Below are 16,340 nucleotides of genomic sequence, written 5' to 3'. Positions count from 1 at the left end.
CGCACTTCAATTCAGCAGAAAATCAGTTGGGTCAGTGATGATCCAAAATAAATATACTGTGAAAACAAAGTGGCTTCCTTGTATTGTTGTGTTTTTGTTTTTTGGGTTTTTTTTGCGGTACGCGAGCCTCTCACTGTTGTTGCCTCTCCCGTTTCAGAGCACAGGCTCCGGACGCGCAGGCTCAGCGGCCATGGCTCACGGGCCCAGCCGCTCCGCGGCATGTGGGATCTTCCCGGACCGGGGCACGAACCCGTGTCCCCTGCATCGGCAGGCGGACTCTCAACCACTGCGCCACCAGGGAAGCCCTGTATTGGGTTTTAACTGCCTTTAGGGTTTTACATGTTTTGCTAAATTGAAATTTCATACACTAAGAATAACTCTGATAGCTCTATAGCTTCCTAATCCCATGCTTTTCTGACAATGCCCTTTCTAGAATAGAAAAAAAAAATGAGAAGTTAATCGCTTAAACTCTGAAAAATGCTCTTCTTTGAACTCAATGAAGCACAAAGATAAATAGTGTAAAGGGAATGTAGCTCTATTTGTGACTGCTTGTAGCGTGAAATTGGTTGTTTGGTGATCTCTAAAGATTTGTTTTCTTTTCAAAACACTGTATGCTCCTCCTTGCTCTGACTATGGGAGGAAAATGGGAATGTAAAATAGAATTTGGATTAAGGGACATTCCTTTACTTAAACAAATTTTAAAGCGCTCTGTTTCATTTTTGTGGTGTTTTGAATTTTATGAAAACCTTAACTGAAGGCTTCTATCATGATGTACTGTAGTATAATTACACCATGTCTTTTTTTGCCACTCTTTCATTTATTATCCATGATACTCATTCTATTTAATAATCATTTATTGTAATACAAATGTTTTGTTTTCTTTTTCCATGTGTATTTTGAAAATTTTCAACTAGGAATACAGAATCTCTTTGAAATCAGTTTGCAGGTTTATCACAGCCCTCTAGCCTCTAAACATAGCTCTTGACACAGTTTATAACATAAATTATATTTTCACATAGATTTTATCATTTGGAAAAATACAAAATGTGTTTTATAAATAACATAAATAATATACATAACTTAAGTATGTTTTGAAGTATTTATTTCACTAAAAAACTAGAATGAAGTTAACTAGAGTAAGTTAATTTTCTATGAATTCTAAGTTGGTAACATGTATATTTAATACACCATGGAGAGAAGAAGTCAGTAAATCACATCTTTTGACCATTTATATATTGGTATTTCATGAAGTACTAGATTAAATGTAATTTCTACTAGTCTATATTGCACTATTTTGCCACTGTTCTTATTTACCTGAAATTAATAGTTCAACAAGTCATAGTTCCTTGAAGAAAACAGTTTTTCACATTCCTTTTTTGTCCAATATTTATTATGAAATAAATGCAAATATATAAAAATGTTGATACAAAAGATCAACTGATATTTTATGCATCTACATACACATACATATACCTTAACTATCAGGTTTATATTTATATATACATAGGTCAACTCATTTGAAGTAAGTTCCAGAGCTAAGATATATAAAAAGTGAATTTGCTTCTGGCCATATTTGAATAACTGGCATCTCCAATATACAAGATTTCATACTGGGCACGACACAGTAAAACTACTAAAAACTGGTGATAGAGTGAGCATCTTGCATGTATCCAAAGTGAACAGACACATTTATACAGTTAAACATTGATATGAACAATGAATGATTCCTTATAGAAGTAATACTGACATGAAGATTCATATGATACATAATGAGGTAATTTTTATATGATTCAAGGAAATAGTGGAGGTTTTAAAATTTTTTGTCTATTTCTGTCACTGATAATTCATATATCTAATCTAGGTCATCACTCAGTATGCCTCTGTTACTTTTCTTTCTTAACAATGGGTCAAATTACTTTCCCTTGCTTCTTGGTTTTTGATTAAATGCTAATATCTTGCTTTACAAAATTAGAGACTGCAGTATGTATTATTTGTTCACAGGAAAAGTCATGCCAAGTTAATAAAATCTGTATGTGAGCTGAATCTGACTTTAGTATTGCCTTAGTTTGATTCAGCTCACCACTAGCTTCACATATTCCGAAGGCAGCATGAGGACTTATCCCTCAGTAGAGCACTGGATCTGAACACAGTGGAGATTCTGGTGTTCACTACCTGATCTGCATCCAAGGCACCAATGTTCCTAACTATGGAAGAGCCCTCTGCTTTGAAATGTGGACACCTGATTTGGGGGTTACTCTAGTTCTCCTTGTTCTAGATAGAAAACCAGCAGTTTTCTATTTCTCATTATAGAGGGGCACTTCCCACTCTATAAACCTGCCTTACACAATGAGGACCTGACATTTCTTACCAGGTTGCCTGTGGCTCTCTTCTCCTGACTGCAGCTTGTAGCAAGCCATTGCCTTTCACTTATAGAGGATGTGTGCAGACTTTGAGGATACCTCTCTCAGTTTTCCTACCCTGATTCCAGTCTTTGGCCTACTATCACTATACACTTGCTAAAAGTCCATGGGGAAGTGTTGGTCAGTAGCTACAGATGCATTCTGTGGCTGTGGTTCCTGCAGTCTTTAATCTCTTATGCCAGGCCAGTTGCAGCTAGTTAAATATGATTAAAACATGGCTAGTTTCTCCTTAATGCCATCTGTAGTGTATTCCTCTTTGTCCCACTACTTTATCAAGGATGAAAGCCAAGGTGGATCACTTCTCTACTAGAAATGACAACTTACATTCTGAAATTTAGTTCAATTAATTTTCTTTCATGCTCAACCACCTGAGAGGCTTGAAAAAATATACTGTTTTTACTTGTCCAGTTTGCTCTTATGTGTAGGGTTGGAGCAATCTTCTTTTGCAAGTTTCTACATCCTAATTAGAAGCTATAGTTTACTGGATTTCTCTTGAAGTTGGTAATTATAAAAGCATATATAATTCAAATTTTAATTCCACTTTCATGGGTATGACATATTTATAAAGAAATAACCTCCTACTTATTGTTTTCAGCCCCTTTGTACATCATATTATGTTTAATTATCATCACTTCTTCATTAACTATCTAAATTCTATTGTTTGATTTTAGAAGTATAATTCATCCATAGAACCCTGTTTCTTCAGTTTCCTGTATCATATATATTTGCTAGAGTTCATCTGTCTCATACATTGAAATTTTATATTGAACAGCTTTGATTTTGTTTATAAATTATTGTCCACTTTACGGTGGAAATGAGCTTATCAAAACCGACATATTAGAGAAAATACATAATAATATATCTTTCTAAGCATTAAAATGGGACAAGTATAGTACATCTGCTTATGCGAGTCATCAATTTGAGTACATTTCCAATTGCAAGAATTCATTATATTGACACTCAGAAGGAGCCATTCAAACGTCAGCTTCTCTTAAACTCAGAATCTGAATAGCTCCTGAGAGATGTGACAGAAGTGAGTAAAAGAGAAAAACAAAATTAAACAGATACACACAAAAAAGTCACAGTCAGGCAGCCTACAAATATTACTGGAAAAAAATCAAGGTCACTGAGTAAGTATATCTTCTTTAGGGATACTGAGTATTATTTAGATTAATCAGTGGTTGTCATGAATGACAAAGATAAGAAACACATGCATTACCTAAAGAGTATATTAATTTTCCCTAATAGATTTGTTCTAATATATTAAATGTTGATTAAGAAGTAACTTACAGAAAAACTACTTAAATATACAATCTTGAATAAAGTTGTCAAACTAATAGAAATTCAAAATAACAGCCATAAAAAGAAAACAAAATGAAATATAGAATCAACTATAATTCTATTTATTAGGCTGAATCTGTTAGAGAAAAACATTTACTTAAGAATAAACAGATGTGGAAATGAAAACTCAAGAAACCCAGTGGGACCAAAAACACTTATGGTTTAGTCATTTCTACACTGGAAATTATTCCAAGACATGTTTTATTGTTACCACAGCAGTTTTCATGTTAAATAGTGACTTATTTATTCTTTTTAAATGACAATACGAAAAACCAGGATTAACTGTTCTTCCACTGAATAATAAAGCTGACTAACCAGTCATTTCAACAATAAATATGAGAAATGGAGATTCCTTAAATGTAATTCAAATATGTGGAAAAGTTCCAATATCTATGGAAATGAATGGTACATTTTGATTTTAAAAAGATCAAGAAGCCAAAGCCTTGAACATGTCTGGTAAAGGTTCAGCGAATATGTGCTATGGAAGACCTGGGTTTCACTTAGACAGTAAAATAAATGCATTTATAAATGTTAGCATACTATGACACTGAGGAATACAGTTTAACTGGAAATCAAAATTAAGAAAAGGAAAATAGAACCAAGCTGGATTTTGAATCTGAACTATACATTGTTCATTTTTCTCTTTAGAAGAGAATAATTAGAAAGTTGTTTTAAGGTAAATAAACTATTAAATAGAAAAAATCAGCCACTGAAGAACAACAGAGGACTGTGTTTTGCCCATTCCAGAGATCTGATCTGGGGTGTATGTGTGTATGTCTGTATCTGTCTAGATCTAAGGACTGCACTGTAACTACAGAGATAGGAGGCTATGGGGTTTGAAGAAAGATGCAGCTGAAAAAGAAAAACTGGAAAGGAGTATAAAAATCAAAAAGGGAACTAGATATGTTGTAACAAAAAATAACTTTGCGGGGCTTCCCTGGTGGCACAGTGGTTAAGAATCCGCCTGCCGATGCAGGGGACACGGGTTCGATCCCTGGTCAGGGAAGATTCCACATGCCGCGGAGCAACTAAGGCCGTGCACTGTAAATACTGAGCCTGCAGTCTGGAGCCCAAGAGCCACAATCACTGAAGCCTGAGCGCCTACAGCCTGTGCTCCACAACAAGAGAAGCCACCACAGTGAGAAGCCCGCGCACCACAATAGAGTAGCCTTTGCTCACCGCAACTAAAGAAAGCCCGTGCGCAGCAAGAAGACCCCAACGATGAAGACCCAACACAGCCAAAAATTTAAAAATAAATAAATAAATAAATTTATTAAAAGAAAGTAACTTTGAAACATTTGACTTAAGTTCCAGTATATAGACTCTACTGAGAATTACAGACTTGCAATGTCCTAGGCATTTCTTTCTGTAACATTCTTGCTCTATATTTGAAAACTTCTGGTGATACCAAACTGTCACTCCTTCTCACTTTCCATTAAGATAAAAAATTGCCTTCCTAAATTATAAAAAATTGATTTGTTTTTATATCAGAAATTAAAAACAAGCAGAAGGACAGTGACGTCATGGAGAGGAATATGAATCCTGCAGAGGACAACTGTCTCAAATTATATACACAAAAGCTTTCACCTCCTGCCACATTCAGATGTGCCTGTTTTCTATCCCTACTGTTACTCATTGTATTAGTCAGGGTTCTTCAGAAAAACAGAACCAACAGAATGTGTGTGTGCATGTGTATATATCTATATCTATCTATCTATCTATCTATCTATCTATCTATCTATCTATCTATATATATAGAGAGAGAGAGAGAGAAAGAGAGAGAGAGAGAGAATGAGAGATTTAAGGTGGCTCATGCAATTGTAGAGGCTGGAAAGCCCAAAATGTTCAGGATAGGCCTCAGGTTGAGACCAGGAAATGCTGTAATTCAATTCAGAAGACCATGTGCTGCCAGAGTTCCTTCCTTTTTGGGAGAGGTAAGTTTTTGTCCTGTTAAGGGTTTCAACTGTCTGGACAAGGTCTACCCACATTATGGAAGGTAATCTTATTTACTCAAAATCTACTAGTTTAATTGTTAATCTCATCAAAAGCCACCTTTCAGAAACATCCAGAAAAATGTTTGAAAATATCTGGGCAATATGACCCAGCCAGACTGACACATAAAATTAACCATCACACTCATCTTATTTTCTTTTGGGTCACACTTTGACTTCCATTTGTCTTATCTCCCACATGTAAGATAAACTGGAGAGATAAAGTAATGTGTCTCCATTCATAGTCAAACTTCTGAAAGAGTTATTCATTTTGTTTTCTCCACATCTTAATATTCTTTTCAAAATTTATCCTTGTTTTCCCTTAAAATTTCTTATGTTAGTTTCCATTAAAACAAAATATATTTTCCCTTATTCCTTCCTGATTAATTCTTAATATTATGCATTAGTCCTGTTTTCTCTATCCAATTTCTAAAAGTTGAAGTTCTTGGAGTTCAATATTGGGACATCTCATATATCACTTCCATCAGGAATCTCAGTTATTGCTGTGATTTTAAATTCCATCTGTAGGGTAATTAAAACATTAACATAGTCAGAATTATCTTTGCTTCTGCTCCACACCTACAAAGACAACTGCATATTTGATGTCACCATTTAGCCATCTCATGAATATCTCAAAATGTCCACATAATAAAAATACTTCTCCTCCAGTCTCCCACCCCTCAAATAGATGCTCCATTTACTAGCCAGTGAGACATTTTCTTGACACCATTCCTCTCCTTCATCTCCTACATTTAAACCAGCACCAATTTCCTCTGAGTTTCTATATTAACTTCCTATTGCTGCAATAACAAATTACCACAAAGTTAATGGTTTAAAACAAAACAAATTTATTCTGTTATAGTTCTGAATGCCAGAAGTCTAAAATCAGGGACTTTGCAGGGCTGTGTTGCCTCTGAAGAATTCATAGAATTCATTTCCTTGCCTTTTCTAGCTTCTAGAAGAGGCTTACATTCCTAGGCATGTGGCCCCTTCCTGTATCTTTAAGGCCAGCAATGTAACATTTCCTCTCTCCCTCTCTCCTTCTCTCCTCCCCTGCCTCTCTTTCTCACCTCTGCTTTCAGCATCACATTCCTTTCTCTGACTCTGAGTCTCCTTCCTCCCTTATTTTCTTATAAGTACCCTTGTGATTACATTGGGCCACCCAGATAACCCTAGATAATTTCTCCATATTCAAGATGCTTAATTTAATCACATCCTCAAAGTTTCTGTCACTATGGAAAGTACCATATTCACAGGTTCCAGGAATTAGGATGTGACTATCTTGGGGGGTCATTATTTGTCCTAACACATTGTCCTTCCAAATCATTATTTGAATCTCTACTCTACTTTTCTACTTATACTTTCCAGGCCCAAGATAACATTACCCTTTCCTGGAATGACTTCCTGACTGGTTACCACTATGCACTCTTCCAGTGCATTTCCCACTTAGTGACCACAATTGGTCTCATTAAAGAAAAATATGATCATATTATCTCTCTTAAAAAATTTTAACAGCTTTCCATTGCATTTAGTGTAAATGTCATAATCTTCAATGTGGCCTTGCATAATCTGACTCCTGTATAAAAAAATCTCATACTTCATCTAATGCTCCTGCTTACTTAATCACTACACAACCGATACATGGCTTCCCATTTAGCCAAACTCATTATAAGTCTTTGTAAATTCTTTTACTCTGTAATGCTTTCCCCTGACTCTTTATAATGCAATATGGTAGTACAAGGTCTGTGTTATAAAATAAGTTAAACCTACACAGTCTTTATTATCCAGGATATTTATAAGTGTAACTCTTGAACTGTATAGTACTTTGAAAAGAGCTCCAAATGCTTTCAGTGTCTCTTCTTTATTTAAGTTCATGAATTTCAATGCAAATGTAAATCTTCTATAGCAGTACTTTTTCTTTCATCTTAATAGATAAGCAGTTCATCTGTATTTGCTTTCAGATTAACTCTCCACCCTCACTTTCTATGTTTTATGGTGCTGGTAAATAATTCTCCTGGCTCCTTTGCAAACTAACTTCCAGTTCTATTCAGCCAATGGGAGGTCTTAGTGGATGTATGGAGGACAAGAGAAAGAAAGAAGCTAAGGTATTCTCACTCACTGCATTGGGTAGCATGTTTGGAAGAGACTGAGTCTTCTCCATCACTCTAGTTTCTGATACTCAGCACCTCCATCATAGCTCCAGCTACTCTCGGCTAAGTCTCCAAATTCAGTTGTTTGGCCACAGCTCCTGGTCTCTGTCCACACTAAACGCTCTAGTCATAGGGATGAAGATAGCTTCCTTACTGATTGTATAAGTCAGGGTTCTCTAAAGAAACAAAACCAATAGGATGCACATATACATATCATGTGATATGTATGTATAAAGATATACATATGATGCATATATACATACACTCTATATATGTGTGTGTGTGTGTGTGTGTATATATGTATGTATGTATGTTTGTGTGTCAATTGAAGAAAAATGCACAACCTATAAAAGCTGTGAGTTAAGTTCTATTAAGGGATCTTACTGAGGACTGTAGCCTGGAAGACAGCCTCTGAGTAGCTCTGAGGAACTGCTCTGAAGAGGTAGGGGAGAAGCCAGGATATACAGGAGGTTTTCTTCTTTCTGGAATAGAATATGTAGTCGAACATCGAAAGATGACTGCTAATCACAAAAAACAGACATCTCGGGTTAATGATTTTAGTGCTTTTCTATGTGTGGGAAGATGTAAGAACCTGGGTTAATTGAAATTATTCCTTTGATATGCATCTTAACTATCTAGGGCCACTATCCAAAGCACAGAATGCTTCCTGCTTTTCTTCATTCTGAATTCCCCTCAGGGTGGGCATCTGCAGTGGCTAATGGCTTAATCTTTGCAGAACTGGAATGGTGGGCAACATTCCTTGTTCACATGTGATTGTAAATATATACAAGGGTATAGATATACAAGGATTTATATATATAAGGAGACCATATCTATCTATCAATAGATATATCGATATACATATAGATATGGTCTCCTTATAAAGGCCATTCAAAGATTTGCAGGCAAGCTAGATACCCAGTAGAATCAGCGGTGTAGTTTTCGTCTGAGTCTGAACGCCTGAGAACCAGGAGAGTTGATGGGGTAGTTCCAGTCGAAGCCTGGCAGTCTCTAAACCCAGGAAGAACCGATATTTCAGTTTGAGTCCAAAGGCAGAAGAAATTTTTATATTCTAGTCAAAGTCTGTCAGGCAGAAGAATTCACTCTTACTCAGAGGAGGGTCAAAGTTTCTGTTCTACTCGGGCCTTCAACTGATGTGTAAGGCCCATCCTTACACATTGCCCTACATTAGACAGGGCAATCTGCTTTACTCTTCGACCCGTTTAAATGTTAATCTCATCCCAAAACCTTCTAACAGAAACACCTAGAATAACGTTTGAGCAAATCTGGGTGCACCATGGCTCAGTCAAGTTGACGCATAAAATTAACCGTCACACGGATGTTGCTAATTTCTAGGTGGCATCACTACATAGTTTGTATTTTCAGGTATTCCTTCACATGAAAAAACAAATTACCTGATTTAATTCTTCTTTTTTACATACATAGAGTACTTTCCATTTTTCTGAATGGCTCTTGACTGATGTACCAGGTTTCGTTTCTGAATGGCTAATTTCCCCTTCCTTGGGTTCTACTTACCTCCAATATCTACATTTACCACAATTTATTCATCTTTTTAAAAACAACCCATGATTTGTAAATAAGTATATAAACATGGTATTTACTCCTCTTCCCAACGATTTTCTTTGGTAAATCAGGGTACACATTTATGCACTCATTGCCCTTTCCCACATTTTCCCTTGCTTCTAAAGGAGCACTTTATGTACCTCAGGTTAAGACTTAAGAAAAATTTTTGAATAGTTTCTCCCCTTGATTCAAAACAGTCTTTTCCCTCATTTGTAAGTTGTCTTATCAAGATAATTGTTTCAAAAATTAATGAGTGAAAGGTGAGGAAAACGGCATGCATTTATATAATAAATTGTAAGTGTATATATTTTACAAAGACTTGTAAAATCTTCTGTTTTTCTATGATATTATTGCTTTATTTAAATAAATATCTATAAATAAAATTGAAACATGGTAAAGCTAGTATCTAAATTATCTGTTTTAAAATGATTCAGATATAGTTAAAATAGAAAGTTACCTTTAATAATGTGATTTCTCAAAAGAAAATTACAAGCAAATAACCGCTACATGTTAACTACATGAGTTAGAAAACACAATAAAGAAATGTGATAGAGTTTGGCTTGGCTAGAAAGCTTCTAATTGTCATTGATCAAAACCTTAGCTTCACTAGAATTTCACCTGCATCAGGAAGAAGTCACTCAGGCTTGAAGTTCAGAAAGGAAATTTTGTAAATAAAACAGTCAGAGTAGCATGAGATGCAGAAAACATATTTAACTAGATGTTATGTATAAACAGTGAATATCCAGAATCCTTCTGACAATTATTAGAGAACCACCCAGAACACAGATAGGAAGGCTCTTTGTAAATAAGATTCTATATTAAACCTGGTGATTCATAATTATCACACAAACTGAACTCACTTGGAATTGCAATAGGTTTAATGTTTTCTTCTAGGTTTAATGTTTTCCAGATTAAATTGTTCATTAAAGATATTTAAGTCCAGATGGACAGCAAAACAGTGGTAATTCTATAAAAACCTCTCCTTATATAAAAGGCTTAAACACTCCTCAAATATAAGACTTATGACAGAAATTTAGAGTTAAATATGACACCAAATATATTGTTTGAACAGAAATAATTTTCTCTTAGTTCAATTACAAGATTATTGAAAATAGCTTTTAATATTTTTAGGTAATTTGGATCATCTTAGATATTACCAGCAACTTTTTTAATTAAATATTTTATGAGAGACTAATGTGATTGGAACACATATTTTTCCGACAATTGAACAAAATTATTTATTAGTAAATCTGATTATTAATTAAATATATTAATGTTAATCAAATATTTTCATTTCTTGACTAATAAGAATTTTTAAATTAAGCTTTCACTTTCTTATTGATTTGAGGACCATTTTCCCAAACATATCCCCTGAGGTTATCTGAATACTTGTCATCATGGCTACCTCTCTGGATTCATGTTCATCTTCTTCAAATCAAGTCTTCGCAGGAAGTATACATTGCTCTATAATTCCCATACAAAAAGTACTAATTTTCAGTGATCTCTACCCTGGGAAATAATTATTTCCATTCTATATTCTCTGTTTTCTGCTCAACTTTTGCTTATTCTTTATCTCCCTACCCAGTTTAGAGTAAAGGGTCTTGGTGTCACATACAGTAACCAGGCTTCTTTCCATCCTTTCTTCCCCTGCAGGGTACCTGACACCTGCTGACTACACCATGCTCAGATTTTATATCTTAACCCAGTTATGGATGCAATAAAATGTGAAACTTAGTAAGAGAGTCTTCTTGTACTGGGCTGAGGAAATCTGCATCTAGAAGATGGGAAAATAACTGCGTGTATGAAATAATATAAAAGCATTTTAAAAATACTAGAGAAGTGACTAAAAGATAGTGTGCAGCTTGTATGCTCTAAAGAAGTTCTAAAGAGTTCAAAAAAGGAGACAACAATTATTTCCTTCTCCCCACACAACCCCAAAAATCAAGATTCAGATGGGCTAAAGGAAAGATTTCAGTTCTAAATAAGGAAGAAATTGTGTGTGTGTGTGTGTGTGTGTGTGTGTGTGTGTGTGTGCGCACGCGCGCGTGCGCTTGGGGGGGGTGTAGTTCAAATACATAGAGTTAAAAGGTAACTGGCAACCAGTTACATACCCAAGTACCCTTCTCCCAGCAACCAAATCACTAACTGGCATTTAACCAAGCATTCTTTTATTTTTGCATCTAGTCTAAAAATGATTATCTAACCATTCACTTTCTATAAAATATCACAAGTATCAGTCAAACTTTGGGCTACTGGAAGCCAATTTAAAAATTTACTGTTGATACATTTTGTCTATTTGCCTTTCAAATGTGTTTTAAAATACAGAGATGATCTTGGGTTTGGTGACAATTTTTTAAATACAACACCAAAGATACAATCCATGAAAGAAATAATTAACCTGGACTTCATTAAAATTAAAAACTTCTACTTTTGAAAGATACTGTCAAGAAAGTAAAACAAACCACAGACTAGGAAAAAATTGCAAAAGACATATCTGATAAAAGAGTACTATCCGGGGCTTCCCTGGTGGCGCAGTGGTTGAGAGTCCGTCTGCCGATGCAGGGGACACAGGTTCGTGCCCCGGTCTGGGAAGATCCCACATGCCGCGGAGCGGCTGGGCCCATGAGCCATGGCCTCTGAGCCTGCGCGTCCGGAGCCTGTGCTCCGCAACGGGAGAGGCCGCGACAGTGAAAGACCCACGTACCGCAAAAAAAAAAAAAAAGAGTACTATCCAAAATATAAAAAGAATTAAAAATCAATTAAAACTATTAAAAATCAACAGTGAGAATATAAAAACCCTGATTAAAAACTGGAGAAAAGATCTGAATAGACACCTGACCAAAGAAGATACACAGATGGCAAGTAAGCATATGAAAAAAAATGCCCAACATCATATGTCATAAAGGAATGGCAAATTAAAACAACACTGAGATATGACCATACACCTATTAAAATGGACAAAAACTGAAACATTCACAACACCAAGTGCTGGTGAGGATATGAAGCAAAAGGAACTCTCATTCATTGCTGGTGGAAATGCAAAATGTCACAACTACTTTGGAAGACTGGCAGTTTCTTACAAAATGAAATATATTCTTACCACATGATGCAGCAATCATGCCCCTTGGTATTCTTTCAAGTGGTTTGGAAACATGTCCATACAAAAACCTGCACAGGGATGTTTATAGTAGTTGTATTCATGATTGCCAAAATTTGAAAGCAACCAAGATGTTTTTCAATAGGCGAATGGATAAACAAACTGTAGTATATCCAAACAATGCAATATTATTCAGTGTTCAAAAGAAATGAGGTACAATCCATGAAAAGATATGAAGGAACTTTAAATGCATATTAATAAGTGAAAGAAGGCAATATGAAAAGTCTACATACTGTATGATTCCAACTATATGACTTTCTGGAAAAGGCAAAACTATGAAGACAGTAAAAAGAACAGTGGTTTCCAGGGGTCAGGGTACAGGGAGGGACAAATAGGCAGAGCTCAGGATTTTTAGGGCAGTAAAAATACTCTGTGTGATAATATAAAGGTGAATACATGTCATTATACACTTGTCAAAATGCACAAAATGTACTACACAAAGAGTGAATCTTAATGTAAACTATAAACTTGGTGTGATAATGATGTGTTGATGTAGGTTAATCAATTGTAACACATGTACCACACTAGTGTGGGATGTTAATAGAGGGAGGCTCTGAATGTGTGGGGTCAGGGGGTATATGGCAACTCTGTGTACTTTCTGCTTAATTTTGCTGTGAACCTAAAACTGTTCTAAAAGTAAAGTCTATTTTATTTTATTTTTTTAAACTTTTATTGGAGTATAGTTGATTTACTATGTTGTATGTTTCAGATGCAGAGCAAAGTGAATCAGTTATACATATACATATATCCACTTTTTTTTTTTTAGATTCTTTTCCCATATAGGCCATTACAGAGTATTGAGTAGAGTTCCCTTTGCTATACAGCAGGTTCTTATTAGTCATCTATTTTATATATAGCAGTGTGTATATGTCAGTCCCAACCTCCCAATTTATCCCTCCCCCCTCTTATCCCCTGGTAACCATAAGTTTGGTTTCTACATCCATGACTCTACTTCTGTTTTGTAAATAACTTCATTTGTACCCTTGTTTTTAGATTCCACATATAAGTGAAAAGGCAACCCTCCGAATGGGAGAAAATATTTGCAAATGAAGCAACCAACAAGGGACTACTCTCCAAAATACACAAGCAGCTCATGCAGCTCAATATCAAGAAAACAAATAACCCAATCAAAAAGTGGACAGAATATCTAAATAGACATTTCTCCAAAGATAACACACAGATGGTCAAAAAGCACATGAAAAGATACTCAACATCATTAATTATTAGAGAAATGCAAATCAAAACTACAATGAGGGGCTTCCCTGGTGGCGCCGTGGTTGAGAATCTGCCTGCCAATGCAGGGGACACAGGTTCGAGCTCTGGTCTGGGAAGATCCCACTTGCCGTGGAGCAACTAGGCCCATGAGCCACAACTACTGAGCCTGCGTGTCTGGAGCCCGTGCTCCGCAACAAGAGAGGCCGCGATAGTGAGTGGCCCACGCACCACGATGAAGAGTGGCCCCCGCTTGTCGCGACTAGAGAAAGCCCTCACACAGAAACAAAGACCCAACACAGCCAAAAATAAAAAAATAAAAAATAAAAACTACAATGAGGTATCACCTCACACCAGTCAGAATGGCCATCATCAAAAAAATCTACAAACAATAAATGCTGGAGAGGATGTGGAGAAAAGGGAACCCTCCTACACTGTTAGTGGGAATGTAAATTGGTAGAGCCACTATGGAAACATTATGGAGGTTCCTTACAAAACTAAAAATAGAACTACCATATGACCCAGCAATCCCACTTCTTGGCATATACCCAGAAAAAAACATAATTCAAAAAGTTACATGTGGGACTTCCCTGGTGGCACAGTGGTTAGGAATCCGCCTGCCAATGCAGAGATATGGGTTTGAGCCCTGGTCCAGGAAGATCCCACATGCCGCAGAGCAACTAAGCCTGTGCGCCACAACTGCTGAAGCCTGCGCACCTAGAGCCCGTACTCCACAACGAGAAGCCAGTGCAATGAGAAGCCCTCACACTGAAATGAAGAGTAGCCCCCGCTCACTGCAACTAGAGAAAGCCCGCACCCAGCAACGAAAACCCAACACAGCCCCAAAATAAATAAATTTATTTATTTATTTATATATTAAAAAAAAGTTACATGTGCCCCAGTGTTCAGTGCAGCACTATTTACAATAGCTAGGACATGGAATCAACCTAAATGTCCATCAACAGAGAAATGGATACAGAAGATGTGGCACATACATACAATGGAATACTACTCAGCCATAAAAAAGAACAAAATAATGCCATTTGCAGCAATGTGGATGGACCTAGAGATTGCTGTTAGTGAGTGAAGTAAGTCAGACACAGAAAGACAAGTGAAGTCTATTTTAAAAAATTAAATCCAAACTAAGTGAATTACTATCTCCACACACCTAACTCTCTAGTGTGATTTTTTTTTAACACATGGACTCTAGATAAGAAAGTTACAATCACTAAGGTATTCAATATATGATTTCTGCTTAACCAAATGAGGACTTCTATGTGTGAATAAAATGTAAATGCATTTTGAGATATATGATATCCTAAATAACTACTCTCCATGAAAATAAAGTAATATCCACGAATCACACATTTCAATTTTGTCTAAGAGCAATAATGAACCAACCTGTTATTGTGTTTTCATGGACTAATGGCAGATTGTTTTTTTCTATACTAAGACATTTATTCCTAGTTTTGAATTTTGTCTCTTTTGTTTGGATTTGGTCTCTTTTAATAATTTTTCCCTAGAATATGTTTAACACTTTGTTACCCATATGATTCTATTATATTTTATGTATTGTCTTTGGGCCATTACTCCAATAGAAAGTAATTCTTATTCTAGCTCTCTCTTCCATGAGTGATTACTATCATTTCCTCCTCTCTTGTCATTTTCATCATTTTGTTTCTTCCTCTGTAATCTGAATAAGTATACTAAAGTTGTTCTCCATATCTTTTTCCTCCCATCTTTCCTTCCTACTCTCCTTCCTTCTTAACTGCCAGTTACCTATTGCAATAGTACAAGTACTTATGTGCCACCTGTCCAAACAAGAAAATTATAAATCATTGTATTTTAGAGGACTCCAATGAAACAAAAAAGTCCCTGCCCAGTCACGCTTGTTTTACTCCAATCAGTTAACAAGCCTATGTACTCTACTATAACTTCTGATTAGCTTCTCATGAAACATAAATAAAAGTAGACAGACAAGGATAATAAACTGTCTGTGGATATCTCTTATGGAATATCTCTAATATACAAGAAAGAGAACAAAACCAACAAGTAGAACCAATGGAAACATAAGTAAAGAGAGTTAATGCAGAAAGGAAAATAAAATTATAAATAAATATGTAATAATATCATTCTATGGATAAGAGAATACTTTGACCTGGTTCACAAGAACTGTGATGTTCTAATAAAGCAAAAAAGAGAATCAGAAAAAAATTAGAAATTAAGAACAGGCAGCAAAAGTTTAAAATTAATAGAACAAGAGCGTCCATTTCCAAGAAGAAAGAGTTGATATACTTTTCCCTATTCCACCTTCTAAGTATAAATAGAAACTCTGGATATTACATATAAGACATACATAAGAATACAGGTAGAGAGAAGACAGCAACCAGCTAGGAATCTCATGTCCAAAGAACAGAATGGTAGTGACTTGCCTGGGTTTTCGTTTTGCCTCCTATACTACAAATTTGATGCTAAAGAATCTGGA

The sequence above is a fragment of the Lagenorhynchus albirostris genome, chromosome 5 (assembly GCF_949774975.1).
Source record: "Lagenorhynchus albirostris chromosome 5, mLagAlb1.1, whole genome shotgun sequence".
NCBI classification, from domain to species: Eukaryota; Metazoa; Chordata; class Mammalia; order Artiodactyla; family Delphinidae; genus Lagenorhynchus; species Lagenorhynchus albirostris.
The sequence above is the reverse complement of the archived record's forward strand: the minus strand, read 5'-3'. Positions refer to the sequence as shown.